The 17,320-nt window shown below is 36.2% G+C and overlaps 1 pseudogene; it reads left to right on the forward strand.

Moving 5' to 3' along the window:
* Positions 1–481: 481 nt before the first annotated feature.
* LOC123201327 overlaps positions 482–17,320 on the forward strand; it is a 29,984-nt pseudogene continuing 13,145 nt past the window's right edge.

Raw genomic sequence — 17,320 nt, forward strand, 5'->3', positions numbered from 1 at the left:
CCAGTCCGGTTCTAAAAAACTTGATTAGTAGGTTTATGGTCCATAATCTCTAATTTACTCAAGAATAATATTATATGTACATATTTTTAATATACAATTTGGATACCAAAAGTATGAATGCAAATTATGTGTCATCATATGATTGAGTATCACTTTATTTTTAATTTAAAATAATCTAATTATATGATGATATATTATCTATATATCTAAATTATAAACTAAAAATATATACGCATAGTTTCATTATTTAATTTATTATTTGTAAACAATTTTTTTTTCAATTTCTTACTTTATCTAAAAATTATATTTGAAAATGGTTTGAATTGAAAAAAATATTATTATGAAATCATAAATTAAATTTGAGATTAAGCTTTTATAATTAAGGGCAGGTTCAAGGACTGAACAACCTATTAGTAATTCAATCTTCATTTTGGGTCACCACCCCAAATCAAAATATCATATCATAATACGACGAGATCTTATGTGAATAATAAAGACAATTCTGATGGCGTGCTTACTTTAAAGAAGATACATCCCTACGCATGTAATAAAATCCTCCAATGCCTAGGCTCATATTTAAGCACCACCACATATAGAGATCAATAAGCAAAACAGGTTGATGTTCGATTGATGCCTTCTGTCTACTTCAAAAAAAGTATCAATCGTTACTGGAGGAATAGGCGCAATTCTTCGTAAGATATTAGCCTATATAATACTTCCTAGAAACTTCCTTTTGAAAGCACCGCACTTCATTGCGAAGTGTTTAGTTTGTTTTATTTATTTATTTTGTTAGAAATGTAACTTTAGCATTTATTTTCAGAGGAATAAGGAACGAGGAGAAAGTGCATTTGGGGAAGAAATTGTTATCTCATTTGAGAGAAGAGAATTACCAGGTGTTGCATAAATTGTATTATTCTCTAATTATGAAATCATTTGTTGGCTTTATCACAAGATTGTATTTCTGTTGTCACAAGCTTTTATTTATAAGTATAGTTAGTCTCTGCGAATAGTCCTTTTGATTATATTATTGAATAGCAGTGAGCTTTGCTGATTTTATGATTTTGCGTTTTGTTCCTTCACAGATCACTCAATTGCTTGCTGTTCTTATTTCCAAAATTACTCGCTTTGATTATCCTAGAGAATGGCATACATTCACTTTGTATTTTCTTATTTATGCTGCGTTAGTCATAATTTTAACATGATTTACTAAGTTTTTATTTTTATTTTTCCAATGATAATTGTTATGTCATAGCATCCCATGGTAAGGAAAAAATGTGAACAAAAATGAAATAACTGTAGACTAATATTTACTTGTCAGAAATATGTATATATTTAAAAAATTAGAAAAGACTTTACAGAAATATGTATTAATTATTATATTACAATTGCCAGAGCCACCCTTGATTGCTCATAGTGTTTTTTTTTTTGAACTTATGAAGTGTGAAAAGAGGGAGGTGCCATCATTAATAAATAAATAAATATATGATATATACATATATATTAGCATTTAATTGAATGACCTAGTTGTGCTTACATTACACTTATGTTACAGTAAAGCCTACTTTAAATATTTAAAGAATGGTTACGTGCTAATGCTCATGTGATCTTCGTATCATAGATTTTAGATTTTCAGCTGTTACGTTATTTGGCCTTTATTTGTATTAGGGTTGCATGCGGTGCTTGTATATATGTGAAAGAATATGAAAGAATATAATTTTCTGTATATTTCACATTCAATAGAATTACAATTATATAGGAGATTAGAAAAGCTAATTTAGGAAAACTATTAACTACTCCTATCTAAGATTAGGAAGGATATTATAGCATTCCTATTCTATATGATCTTCTATGATTCACTATCAATACAAATATCTGAATTCCTAATCTATATGATTCTCTATGATTCACTATCAATACAAAGATCTCAACAATATCTCAACATATCTCAACCAATATCTCAACATATCTCAACACTCCCCCTCAAGCTGGAGCATATAAATCATATGCACCAAGTTTGTTACAAATATAATTAATTCGTGACCCTCGAAGCGATTTAGTCAGGATGTCAGCGAGTTGATCATTTGACTTGACATGACTTATGCCAATAACGCCAGATATAACTTTCTCTCGAACAAAGTGACAATCAATTTCTATATGTTTTGTTCTTTCATGAAAAACTGGATTAGAAGAGATGTGAAGAGCAGCCTGGTTATCACAAAATAATGTCATTTGAGGAACATCTGCACACTTTAATTCTTGAATTAACTGTTTCAACCAAACAAGTTCACAGGTAACTAATGCCATAGCACGATACTCAGCTTCGGCACTTGATATAGCCACAACATCTTGTTTCTTGCTTTTCCATGATATAAGATTTCCTCCAACCAAGACACAATACCCAGAAGTAGATCGTCTATCTGAAGGTGAGTCTGCCCAATCGGCATCAGAATATCCAACTATCTGTGTATGACCCTTATTCTCATAGAGTAGACCTTTTCTTGGTGCTCCTTTGATATGCCGTAGAATCCAAACAACAGCATCCCAATGATGGGTACATGGCGACTGAAGAAACTGACTAACAACACTGACTGAAAATGAAATGTCAGGCCGTGTTATGGTGAGATAATTGAGCTTACCAACCAATCTGCGATACCTCCCAGGATCATTAAGAGGCTCCCCCTGTCTAGGTAAGAGTTTAGTATTAGGATCCATGAGAGAGTCTATGGGTTTACAGTCTAACATCCCTGTTTCTTCCAGAATATCCAAAACATACTTTCTTTGTGAGATAACAATTCCAGATTTAGATTGTCCCACTTCTATGCCGAGAAAATACTTGAGTGGCCCCAAATCTTCAGTCTAAAAATGTCTAAGCAGATGTTGCTTTAATTGCATAATGTCATCTTGATCATTTCCTGTTATAACAATATCATCCACATAAACAACCAAATAGATACTTTGTCCTTGTGAGGTATGTCTATAGAACACTGAATGATCAGACTCGCTTCTACTCATGCCAAATTCCTGAATTGCTGTACTAAAACGCCCAAACCAAGCACGGGGAGATTGTTTTAAACCGTATAAAGAGCATCAGAGTTTACAAACCAATCCAGACTCCCCCTGAGCAACAAAACCAGGTGGTTGCTCCATATAAATCTCCTCCTAAAGTTCACCATGAAGAAAAGCATTCTTGATATCCAACTGATGTAGAGGCCAATGTCTATTGGCAACTATAGAGAGAAACAGACGAACAGAGGACATTTAGCCACTGGAGAGAATGTTTCATAATAGTCTAGGCCATATGTCTGGGTGTACCCTTTCGTAACCAACCAAGCTTTCAATCTATCAACCTTGCCATCCGGACTAACCTTAACAGTATAGATCCACCGACAACCAACAGTGGTGTGTCCAGGAGGTAGGGAAACTAAATCCCAAGTACCATTGGCATGTAAAGCAGACATCTCATCCAGCATTGCTTGTCACCATCCAGGGTCAGAAAGGGCCTCATGAATATTGTTAGGGATAGAAATAGAGGACAATGTAGACATAAATGCATAATATGGTGAGGATAAGCGATGATAACTAAGGAAATTATAAATAAGATGAGGATTACGAGTGGAACGCATACCTTTGCGAATGGTAATGGGAAACTGATCAGCAGGAGACAAGACCTCAGTATTAGAGGAGATTGGTGCAAGAAGTGGAGACACAGGAATCTCAAGAGTTACCTCATGAACATAGTCACCTGTAGGACCCGTACTGGGCTGAAGAGACTGCTCAATGAGAGGAGCAGGCTCAGACAGAGAATTAGGCAAAGAGATAATAGAAGACAATGGAAGAGTTTTTGTGATAGGTAGACCACTTGGAGACGAAAAATAAGGAGAAGACTCAAAAAATGTAACGTCCACAGAAATATAATATCGACGTGTTTCAGGAGAATAACACCGATATCCTTTCTGAAGACGAGAGTACCCAAGAAAGACACATTTGAAAGCACGAGCGGTTAACTTGTCCTGACCAGGAGATAGGTTATGAATAAAACAAGTGCACCCAAAAATACGAGGAGAAAGAGAATACAGAGGTTGTTCAGGATGTAAAATAGAGTGAGATACCTGATGTTGTAAAATTGAAGATGACATTCGATTTATTAGAAAGCAAACAGTAAGGACTGCATCAGCCCAAAATTGAGAGGGGACATTATTGTGTATAAGAAGGGTACGAGCTGTTTCAAGAAGGTGTCGATTTTTACGTTCAACAACCCCATTTTGCTGAGGGGTATAAACACAAGATGACTGATGTAAAATACCTTGAGAAGGCATCAACTTGGTGAAAGAAGCAGAGAAATACTCAGTAGCATTATCACTACGAAGGATACGTATAGTAGTAGAAAATTGTGTTTTTATTTCAGCACAAAAAGTCTCAAAAATAGAAAATAACTCAGATCAATTTTTCATCAAAAACAATCAGGTGCAACGAGAATAATCGTCAATAAAAGTAACAAAGTATTTAAAACCTAAAACAGACGCAACTCTACTGGGACCCCAAACATCTGAATGAACTAACTCAAAAGGGGATGCAGCCCGATTATTGACTCGCTTGGGAAATATTTGTCTAGTATGTTTGCCAAGCTGACACGACTCACATTGAAGAAATGATAAAGAAGACAAACTAGGTACCATCTTCTGTAGTTTGGAGATACTAGGATGTCCGAAGCGGTTGTGAAAAACTGTCGGAGACGTAGTAACTGGACAGGCTACAAACTCAGATGGTAGATGTAAGCGGTAGAGACCCTGTGACTCACGTCCTGTGCCAATCGTCCGTCTCGTACTGCGGTCCTGTATAACAAAAGAATCTTTAGTAAAGGTAATGAGACAGTCTAAAGAATGAGTGAGTTTACTCACAGAGATGAGATTAAAAGGGCATTCAGGTATATGAAGTACAGAGTTTAAAGGTAAAGAAGGAAGAGGAAGTGCACGACCTAAGGTCGTTGCTTGGGCTATAGAACCATTGGCTAATGTGACAGCAGGTAGAGACTGAGACTTAGTACAATGAGAAAGTAAATTAAGGTTACCAGAGATGTGGTCAGAAGCACCAGAATTGAGAACCCAAGGTCCAGAAGGAGAGGATTGAGTGAAGCATACGGCTGGGTGACTTGGATGTACACTAGAAACAATGTTAGATGAGGGTTTCTTCGACGCTTGATACTTGAGATACTCGTCGTAATCAGCACCTGTGAGAGTCAATGATGGTTGAGACTGATTATTAAAAGAGTGTGGACCATCCATCTAAATAACGTTGGCAACCCGAGGAGAACGACCATGTAGTTTATAGCATTTGTCTCTAGTATGACCCCATTTATGGCAATATTTGCATCGTGGTCGATTCCCCGACCAGTACGTTCTCCTTGTTGAGTCTGGGAGGCAAGTACAGATGAGTCTAGATTGGAACTTGTTATAATACTCGGAGAGGACACACGGAGCAATCGAGCAAAGACTTCATCCAGTGATGAGATAACTGCACTTGCCAAAATTTGATCTCGAACATTATCAAGGTCCGGACCGAGGGCAGCTAAAGTTAATACCATAAAGAATCTGTCTCGCTGTGCCAAGTCTGCTACAACAGATTTACCAGCAGGAAGGAGAGAATTAAACTCGATTTTCAGTGAAGCCATCCGTCCAAGAAAATTTGACATGCTCAACCCAGGTTGTTTTAAATTAACCATATTAGACACCACTGAATATAGTTGTTGGATGTCATTAGTATAAAGAAGTTTAGCCTGAGCTTATAGGTCAAAGCATGTACGATATGCTTTAAAAATTGGTTGCAGTTGGATATCAATCGTATTCCATAACATACTACACAAAGCAGCATCAATTCTAATCCAGTTAGACGTATCGGTTTGAACATCCTCAACCTTAGTGATTAAATGGGCTTCGATTCCTTGTCCCATACACCATAACTCAATAGAAGCAGCCCATGAAGTATAATTACTGCTACCAGTTAATTTTTCAGTTGTGATAATAGGCAAGGAAATGAACGAGAATGATGTACCTGCTTTGAAGCTTTCAATAGCCATAATACCAGAATAAGATCGAAAACTTAATCCACCTGGTAGAAGAAGTGTTGAAAAGCTCCCGAAGATAAGGCTGGTAGAAGAATCACAATCTGAAGAGAAGAGAAAGGTCGGCAGAAACTGATTTCCGATGATAACAGAAGTGGACGGCGACAGAACGGCACGTGGATGGCCGGAGGAGGATCACCGGAGATTTCTGTAACTGACAGTGCCGACGGTGAGGCAGCACGCTCTCCGAAGAAACAGATCGGAGATCACAATCTGAGCACGAACAACGGCCAGCGCGTGCCAGCTATTCCGGCGTCGGATGGCGGCGGAGTTTCCACGGATGGAATCGTCAGTGTCGTCTGAGTCCGATTGAGAGGGCGGTGACGTTTCACGGTCGTCGGAACAGGAGATCGGCGAGGGAGATACCGAGGAGACAAGCGGCGCGTGTAAGCTCGTGCAGCGGCTAACGGCAACGAGACTTCGACGGGTTTGACGGCGAGACTATTCCGATCCCTCCAGTGTGAGCACAATCACCAGAAGATGATGAAACGATGGTGATCAGAGAAACAGTCGAAAAGGGGGTTTTATTCGCCGGAAAGGATGCGGGAAAAATTTCAAATTCTTATTCTAGGCTCTGATACCATGAAAGAATATGAAAGAATATAATTTTCTGTATATTTCGCATTCAATAGAATTACAATTATATAGGAGATTAGAAAAGCTAATTTAGGAAAACTATTAACTACTCCTATCTAAGATTAGGAAGGATATTATAGCATTCCTATTCTATATGATCTTCTATGATTCACTATCAATACAAATATCTGAATTTCTAATCTATATGATTCTCTATGATTCACTATCAATACAAAGATCTCAACAATATCTCAACATATCTCAACCAATATCTCAACATATCTCAACAATATGCATAGAAATCAAAATTTTGTCAAATGGAGCTATGCTTATATTTGAAACAATGAGCAAATTGCCATTGTTTCTTCCCCTTTTGTGTACAATTTCCCAAACTTCTGAATTAACTGAGAATATATGGATATGCTACTGTTCCTTCCACATCTGAATTTCGCTTGGAATTTCATTTATGATGTTCAAGACCAGCATCTATGAAGTTTATGATACTTGAAAGGACATAATATTAAGTAGTAAAAACAAATTTCACATTTATGGAGTGAAAAAACTCTATTAACCGTGACAGCGAATAGAATGGTTCAACTGGGGCTGAGTTGATACATATTTTTGAATTTGTACTCTTTTGATGTGGACAAGAAATTCATTGCCATTAAAGTTGAAGCTTCTTCCCCTGAGAGCACTAGATAGTTATTTTCTATTTGATTCTGGTTACGTATGGCAACAGTGTTCCATTTATTTCCACTTGTGCACTGAACTTGAGTATATACTCTAAAATTTCTTATGCATTGTGATAATTGATTTTTCTTGGTTGTCATACAGAAGGAGTTATTTTGTTTTCCATATCTCAGGTCAGGCGTTCATTGATTAAACTAACTTTACATATTGATATATATTGTATAGGCCAGAGCTCTTTTCTGTTTTAGCACAACAGCTTCAAGTTGCAGATGTTCTTACATCCCATAGAATTTTTATGATCCTCCTCGGGACCTTGAAGGAATTGTCTACTAAGCATCTTACTGCAGACCAGAGAAATTTTGCAGAGGTAATGGTTGTTGTACCATCTATTCTTTCTTTTTCCTGCAAACAAAGTTCATTTACCACGTTTTCATAGATATTTCTTATCCTAGTGAATATTCTCCGGTAGATTTCTTCTCATCTCTTTGATTACAGCTGGCACCTCTGGCAAAGTGATGTGCAAACAATATTATGTGGTTTATCAACAATTTCCCCTGGCTATGATTCAAATGCTTTGGAGCATCATACTGATGAACTTTATCTAACATGTGAGAGATGGTTGTTGTGTTTAAAGAGAATACGTCAATTAATAATTTCATGGTTTCATAGTGATGCAAAATGCATGCAGGTGGTTATCTATTTTTTTGTATCTTTAAAATTAGAAGTCTGAGTTTTAGAGTTGGACATGCTTTTTTTTTTTTTTTTTTGGTTCTGCCTTTTTAACTTCCATAAGGAGTATTTAACTTTATCTTTCAGGAAATACGACCTGTCAAGGAGGTCTCTTCTGTGCCCTTGAATGCCAACCTGTCATTTCTGCCATATTGTGAGACATCTCTTTTGTTCTTTGGCATTAACATACAAAATACATGGATATATGGATTTTTTATTTTGCATGAGATTTATTTAGTCTCAAAATTTGTTCTAGAAGTTCAATTTTTAAATGTCACTTCCTTAATCATGCGATCTTCTGGCTTTTAAAATAGTTACAAAAATTAAACTGGAGTTCCTACTGTAGCTATGTGCTGTATTTTCTTTTTTGGTAGTTCTTGAAAATTCAGTGGTAATAACTTGCTTATGTTGGTTGCCTTCTTATGCAGATTCATCTTTTCAGAAAGGGCATGATAAATTTTGGGACTTCATCAAGAGGGCATGTACTAAATTGATGAAAGTTGTGATCGTGATTCAGGAGAGACATCCTTGTACATTTGGTGATAAGTGTGTCCTTCCTCCAGTCATGGATTTCTGTTTAAATAAAATAACTGACCCTGAGCTAGATATACTGTCATTTGATCAATTCCTGATTCAGTGTATGGTAATGGTGAAATCTGTATTGGAATGTAAAGAATACAAACCAAGTCTTACTGGCCGGGTGATGGATGAAAATGCGGTTACACTGGAGCAGATGAAGAAAAATATTTCCAATGTTGTTGGTGGTGTCCTGACTGCCCTTCTGCCTAGTGAACGAATAGTTTTTCTGTGTAATGTATTGATTTAAATTTATCCATCGAGAAACAGTGGTTAATTATTGCCTCAGATTAATATTATAAAAAGTTGTGTTATTTATTGTAATTTTGCTTCTCTTAAACCAGTATATTGATGTTTCAACTGGTATTTTGTTCTAACTGCAACAGACTTGGAGGTGTGGTACCAGAACCCCGAATCTTTTCTCCATGAGCAAGATATGGTTCAATGGACAGAAAAATTAAAGCCTTGTGCTGAAGCATTATACATTGTATTGTTTAAAAACCACAGCCAGGTAGGTGGTGCTGACATTCAAATATTTATGTATTATTTTATTTAATTTCGTGTTATGACAGCAATTTTTGTTGATTTTTAATAGATGTGTTATTTATTTTTCAATGTCTTTTTCAGCTGCTAGCTCCTGTTGTTGTGTCTATCCGTCAAGAGGCAATGAATGGTTGCCCAGCTTTAGTAACTGAAATAACTCCTGCCTTAACGCTCAAGGATGCTGCTTATGGTGCTGCAGCATATTTTTATTATGATCTTTCAAATTATTTGAGCTTCAAAAATTGGTGTGTGCATTTTCCTTTGTTTTATCGAGGTTATTTTGTTGCAACAAAGAACGGGGTTACGTACTAACACAAATTCCAAATATTGTTTATAATATATGTTTGTGCTCTTTTTAATTTAACATTTGCTAAAGGCGTCTCACTCTCCTAATATTGTTGGAAATATATGTTTGAACATCAGGTTAGATTTAAATAAAAATGAATTCAATTTCAATGAGGGAAACCAGTTTTTGTACAAACTGATGTTGTGAAGTCTACATTTTTCAGCTGTCTTCTCTAACTATCGCATTTCTGTCCTTTTCCGGTGGCTATGCCTACACCATTGTGATTAGAACAACTTTGCCAACAAACCCTTGGAAAGAGAGTCACCATTTGTCGTAGCACGCGCCTTTAATCTTCTCAATAGCCTTTGTCATCGATCTGCTTCTCCGACAAGCGTGCGATGACTCCGCTTCTCCCAATCAACTTAGAAGACGTCGTCGAGTCAATCTGTGGTGACCACACCGTCATCGGTCATTGGAATAGTTTACAAGCGTCGACTGTTTTCGTCTCGGATCATCTTCTTCGATTTGCTTTTCTGGTGTGCGTTAGCTTACACTGCTTGGACCATGGACTCAAAAGACTTTGACGAGTAATAACCTTATAGTGTCGTCGTCATCCATCTTCGTCATCGACGTCAGAAAATCAAACAACATTGAATTTTTTTTTAATTAATGCCCAGTGCAGGATTTTCGAAATTAGGTGCATTCACTCCTTTTCTCTCCCTTCCTATTATTACTATTGAAAAGTTATTAGGAAGTTTTAATTATACATCATGGGCTTCATTTGTAGAATTATAGTTCACAAGATAAGGTTTAAAAGACTATTTGACCATCAGAGCTACCGATTTAAAAATGTTGAAATCTGTTATTTCCTAAAGTATAGTTCTGTTATGTTTTTATTTCCTAAAATTTAGGGATTTTAATTATTTATAAGTTTCCTATTCTAGGTAGGAGATTGATTCTCTAATTAAGTTAGGAGATATATTTTCTAATTATAGGCTAATACTAGTTGTATATATGTTGGTGAGTTTTGTACTAGAAAAAGTGTGAAATATATTTTTCTTCAGAGCCAACTTCAGCTATATTCATCATTGGTTTTCCTGGCAATACTTATCTCTGTTACTTCCTCCGATAAAAACTACATCTTTGACAATACATCAGGTTCAGACATGTCAAAATTTGGAATTGCTTTGAATGTCAATTCTGAAGGTTCATCCTCTAGAGGGAGTACCGTCGATCCATCTCAAAGTTCTCAAATCATCACAAACCACAGGTTAAATAGGCATAATTATTTGCCCTGGTCACAATCTTTTATGCTTTACATTAAAAGGAAAGGTAAAGCTGATTTTATCACAGCAGATGTGGAGATTCTAGAGAAGAAAGACAAGGGGTATAAGATTTGGGAGGCTGATAACAGCAAGGTGATGTCTTGGCTCGTAAATTCCATGACACCAGAGGTTGGAGAAAATTTCCTATTGTATGAAACGGCCTATGAAGTTTGGGAAGCTGTGAAGGAAACCTACTCAAATAAGGATAATATTTCGGAGAGGTTTAGATTTGAAGGAGTTTTACATGAAGCGAAGCAAGGTGATCTAACGGTGATAGAGTATTTCAATAAATTGTCACACCTTTGGCAGCAAGTAAACATGTTCAACAAGTTAAACTGGAAGTGTAATGATGATGGAGCTATTTTCAAATTATACCTGGAAGAGATGAGGATTTTTAAATTTCTTATTGGCTTGAATGATAACCTGGATAAGGTTCGTGGTAGAATATTGAGTATTAAGCCATTGCCCTCCATTCGAGAGGTGGTTTTTGAAGTGCTCAGAGAAGAAAGTCGAAAGAAGGTAATGCTCAGGTCTGAGTCAATGCCAACCAGTGGAGACGCATCAGCACTTGCAGCCAGAGGTAATTCAAACAATCCTATTGATGGTAAAACCAGAAAAGGCCGACCATGGTGCGATCATTGCCGTCGTCCAGGCCATTACAAGGAAACCCGCTGGAAAATTCATGGAAGGCCAGCAGATTGGAAGCCACGTAGTCAGACCAAGAAGGGATATTTTGCATGTGGAAATAATATTGGTGACAGTGACAAAAATCTATTTAGCAAGGAACAGATTGAGCAGTTGCAAAAATTATTTGGTCACTCTTTATCAACACCTGTTGGGACTGGTTCTATGGTACAGTCAGGTGCATTTTCCAGTGCCTTGACTGTTAAAAATGAAAAACCAGGTTCTTGGATTATAAATTCGGGGGCAACTGACCATATGACAGAAGATCCTAACGTGTTCAATACATTTGAGCTATGCAAAGGTAATTTTAATGTTAAGGTAGCAAATGAAACATTCTCAAAGGTGGTAGGTTATGGTACCGTTATTCTCTCAAAAATTTTAACCTTACAATCAGTTTTATTTGTTCTAAACTTAGACTGTAATTTACTATCCGTTTCCAAACTTACTTATGACAAAAATTGCCTCACTACATTTTACCCTACCTATTGTATTTTTCAGGACTTGATCTCAAAGAGGATGATTGGAACTGCTGAATTACGATCTGGTTTATACATTCTAAAAGCGGAATCTGCCTTCCATTCACAATGTCATTCCACCAAGCAAGTAGTTACTTAAAGTCACTCTAGGACTAGTTCAAATAAAGAAAGTAATGTGATGTTATGGCATTACAGGTTAGGCCACCCAAACTTCATTTACTTAGAGAAACTTTTTCCTGATTTATTTGTTAATAAAAGTCCTAGTGAATTTTCTTGTGAAATTTGTGAGATATCTAAACATACTCGTGCTTCTCTATCTCCTAGCATTTACCATGTTTCCAAGCCTTTTGCACTTATTCATAGTGATGTTTGGGGTCTATCTATAATTCCTACTGTGACTGGTGCTAAATGGTTCATTTCATTCATTGATGATCATACTCGAGTTACTTGGGTATTTCTCATGAAAGAAAAATCAGAAGTGGCCAATATCTTCAAAAATTTCAATTCCATGATTAAAATACAATTCCAAACTAAGGTGCAAATCTTAAGAACTGATAATGGAAAAGAATTTGTCAATAAATCTCTAGTAGATTACTGTCTTAATGAGGGAATTATACACCAAACTTCATGTGTTTATACCCCACAACAAAATGGTGTGGCTGAGAGGAAAAATAAACATCTTTTAGAAGTTGCAAGATCACTATTATTCACTATGCATGTTCCTAAAAAGTTTTGGGGGGATGCTGTCCTTACGGTAGTCCATTTAATCAATAGGCAACCATCTAGAGTATTACACTTTCACACACCTATTCAAATTTTGCTTACTGCATATCCCTATAGTCATATATTGTCAAATATTCCTCTTAAAGTCTTTGGGTGTACAGTGTTTGTGCATGATAATTCCCGTTATCATAGTAAATTAGATCCTAGGTCCTTTAAATGTGTGTTTCTTGGTTATTCCCCAAATCAGAAAGGTTACAAGTGTTATCACCCAGCATCTAAGAAATTTTTTATCTCTATAGATGTTACTTTCTTTGAGAATCAACCTTTTTTCAGCAAGGAGGAAGAGGTAAGTGAATTACAGTTTCTTAATGATTTTGTACCAGTTTCCAGTTTTAATAACAAAGCACCAGGTCATAATTCAACTCAACCAGTTCACAGCCCATTCAATAGTCCTTCTCTAACTCCAAAATACTGTTCTAGTCCTGTATATTCCCAAGAAGTCACAGAATTCATAAACCTTGATGATAGTATTGATCAGTTCAATGCACTGGCCCAAGAAATAGAATCTGTCCAGGAAAATTCATCAAACACGTCACCTAAAACACTATCCCAAAAGCCAACTCGTGTGTATTGAAGGCAGCCAAAGCATGATAGAGTTGTATTTAATCCAGATGTTACTCAATAGGTTTATGATTTCTCACCAGGATCAGATGTCCAAGTTCACTCAAATCCTCCATTTTCTACCTCAAATGAACCTTCCTTTGAGTATCCTCTTAGCAAATATGTGTCATATGAAGGTTTGTCATCTAATTACAAATTATTTGCTATGAATATCTCTAAAATTGCTGTTCCAGCAACTATTCAAAAGGCTTTGAGCATACTTGAGTGGAGACAAGTTGTTCAAGAAGAACTCATGGCATTATAGAAAAATCAAACATGGGAATTAACAGTACTACCTAAAGGAAAAAGGATAGTAGGATGCAAATGGGTCTTCGTAGTAAAACATAAAGCAGGTGGAAGTGTTGAACGCTATAAGGCAAGACTTGTAGCAAAAGGTTTCACACTATCGTATGGAATAGACTATGAAAAGACGTTTGCTCCAGTTGCAAAGCTGAATACAGTCAGGGTTCTTTTGTCAATTGCAGTGAATCTAGATTGGCAACTACATCAGATGGATGTGAAAAACGCATTCTTAAATGGTGATTTGTTGGAAGAGGTTTACATGGACAGTCCACTTGGTTTAGAAGCAGAGTTTGGGAACAAAGTTTACAGATTAAAGAAATCCTTGTATGGGCTAAAGCAATCACCAAGAGCCTGGTTTGAAAGGTTTACGAAGTCTGTGAAAGGGTTTGGCTATCTTCAGTGTCAAACAGATCATACTTTGTTTGTAAATCATACTTCAAATGGCTTTATTATCGTTCTTATAGTTTATGTAGACGATATCATCATCACAGGCAATAGTGAAGATGAAATTCAGAAGTTGAAGATATTCTTGGGCAAACAATTTGAAATCAAGGATTTTGGTTGTCTAAAGTATTTTCTAGGTATGGAGGTAGCAAGATCCAAGAAGGGCATTTGCATTAATCAATGCAAATATGTCCTAGATTTGCTTAAGGAAATTGGAATGGCTGACTGTAAACCAACTGAAACTCCCGTGGATTCGTCAACAAAGTTGGGATTACTAGAGGGAAGTCCTTCTATGGACAAAGGAAGGTATCAACAGTTAGTTGGGAAACTTATCTATTTCTCTCATACAAGGCCTGATATTGGCTTTGCTATTAGTAAAATAAGCCAATTCATGAACAACCCAAATGAGGAACATATGGGAGCTATGTACAGGATACTCAGGTATCTTAAAATGACTCCAGGTCAAGGCATTTGGTTTAAGAAAAGTGCATGTAGGCAAGTAAGCATTTACACAGATGCAGATTGGGCTAGATCACCTCTTGATAGAAGGTCTACTTCTGGGTATTATTCTTTTGTTTGGGTTAATCTAGTAACCTGGCGTAGCAAGAAATAATCAGTAGTTTCTCGCAGCAATGCAGAAGCTAAATTCAGAGCTGTAGCTCAAGGAATTTGTGAAGGAATATGGCTACAAAGGTTGTTGGAAGAATTAAAGGTTCCCAATGTTATGCCTATAGAGTTGTTATGTGATAATCAAGCAACTATTAACATAGCCAAAAATCTAGTTCATCATGATCGAACAAAGCATGTAGAGATAGATCGGCATTTCATCAAGGAGAAAATTGAAATGAAAGTTATCAAGTTGAACTATATTCCTACCAATTCTCAAATAGCAGACATCTTCACCAAGGCGTTACCTAGATCTCAGTTTGAAAATATGTGTTCCAAGCTTGGCATACTTAACATTTACTGCCCAACTTGAAGGGGGTGTTGAAATCTGTTGAAATCTATTATTTCCTAAAGTATAGTTTTGTTATGTTTTTGTTTCCTAAAGTTTAGAGATTTTAATTATTTATAAGTTTCCTATTCTAGATAGGAGATTGATTCTTTAATTAAGTTAGGAGTACAAGACCTATAGAATATACGTTGAAATATGGAACCAAACCAGATTACTCTACACTAATGATATTCAAAGAACGGATGTCATCTTTAAAGGCTGAATTTAATGCTATATTGCCTGCTGGGAAGACTGCAACTAAAGATTTGGCACAACGCAATAAGTTCTTTATGGTTTCGACTTTCACTGTAATCAATCCTAATCTTGATCCTGTTAGAGATCAAATCTTGGATAGTGCAACTATTGCAACCTTAGATGATGTGTTTATTCGTTTGCTCAGAGTTTCCTATACCATAAGACTCTCAGTTACCGACTTTGCTACCCTAGTCTCTCGTTCTTCGAACGACTCTAGAGAGCAGAGTGACTGCAGGAGTAGAGACAGTCGTCTAAAATACAGTTATTATAACAGATGGGGACATATTCGAGAAAAATTTTAAAAGCTGCATGGGAGGCCTACACACAATGTTAATGTTGCACAATCAGTCCCTCAATTAGTTTCTCTTGATCATCTTCTAGAAATTTTAGCAGGATAGCCTCTCCAACTATTATTAACTCTCACAAGTGTTGATTACAAAGAATATCTTTAGTACCGGGTGACGAAACAATCATCTCAATTCTTTGTTGCTTCTTATCATAGTCTTCCAGTCTAGGACCTTGGGTCCTAGATTCAAGTGCCTCGGATCATATTTTTGGTAACTCTAATTTATTTTTACATTTTAATCATTTCAAATCCTTTTCTTCTTTTACACTAGCGGATGACACACAAACTATAGCTAAAACATGGGTCATGTTAACGTACTACCTACTCTATCTTTAGATTTTGTTCTTTATCTTCTTAATTGCCCGTTTAATCTTATTTTAGTTAGTTAATTAATACTAGCCTTAAATTATTCTATTACATTTACTAATGATGTCTTTGTTATACAAAACCGAAGTTCAGGAAAGAAGATTGGCAGGGGACATGAGTCACAAGGATTTTATCACTTGTCTTTACCTTCTTCCATTGCTTGCGTAGCTATTAAGTCTCCAACCTTTCTCCACAGCCGCTTAAAGCATCCTAGTTTATCCAAACTTCAGAAAATGATCCCTAATTTATCCAATTTGTCATTTCAAGTATGAGTCTTGTCAACTTAGGAAACAGTCTCATGGTTCTTTCCCAAGGCATGTCAATAATCGAGCTTCGTCTTTATTTGAGTTAATTCATTTAGATGTGTGAGGTCCTTATCGAGTTAAGTCTATTATAAATTTTCAATATTTTGTTATATTCATTGATGATTATTCGCGTTGCACGTGGATCTTTTTAATGAAAAATTGGTCTAAGTTATTTTCTTATTTTCAATCATTTTGTACTAAAGTTAGAACACAATTTAATTCCTTTATGCGCACGTTACGTAGTGATAATGCGAGTGAATATTTTCACTCCTTTCACAAATTTTATGTCTTCACAAGAGATTCACATGCTTCTCTGTATTTTTGGGTTGATGCAGTTCTTACTGCCTGTTTTCTCATTAATTGGATGCCCTCTTCTGTATTCTAAAATCATATTCCTTATTTAATTCTCTTCCTTAGTAGTCCTTTATACATTGTTCCTCCATGTGTCTTTGGTTGCATATGTTTTGTCCATAATCTTTCCCCAGGTCATGATAAATTCTCTGCTAGGTCTATCAAATGTATATTCTTTGGTTATTCTCGTCTCCAAAAAGGTTACAAATGTTACTCTCCTACGACACGTCGTTACTTTATTTCCACTAATATTACCTTCTTCAAGTCCTCTCTTTATTTCTCTTTATCTAACATCCAGTCTCCTATCACTGAGAGTCTTCCATTACCCGCTTTTGTTCCTACTCTTGATGTATGTCCTACAATTGTTCCTTAATCTGCACTCATACAAAATCTAGAACTTGTTCCCCAGACCACTGATTCTCTTGTAGGTACTGATATTACTTCTATTGATCCAACGGTTCCTGTTGACTCACTTCTTACTCCTGCATCTAGCCCGGATGAGGTCCTACTTCCCAATGACCAGTTTCCCATTGCCATTTGTAAAGTTGTGAGATCCTTTCGTAACCTTCA

Source organism: Mangifera indica, chromosome 18 (assembly GCF_011075055.1).
Source record: "Mangifera indica cultivar Alphonso chromosome 18, CATAS_Mindica_2.1, whole genome shotgun sequence".
NCBI lineage: Eukaryota > Viridiplantae > Streptophyta > Magnoliopsida > Sapindales > Anacardiaceae > Mangifera > Mangifera indica.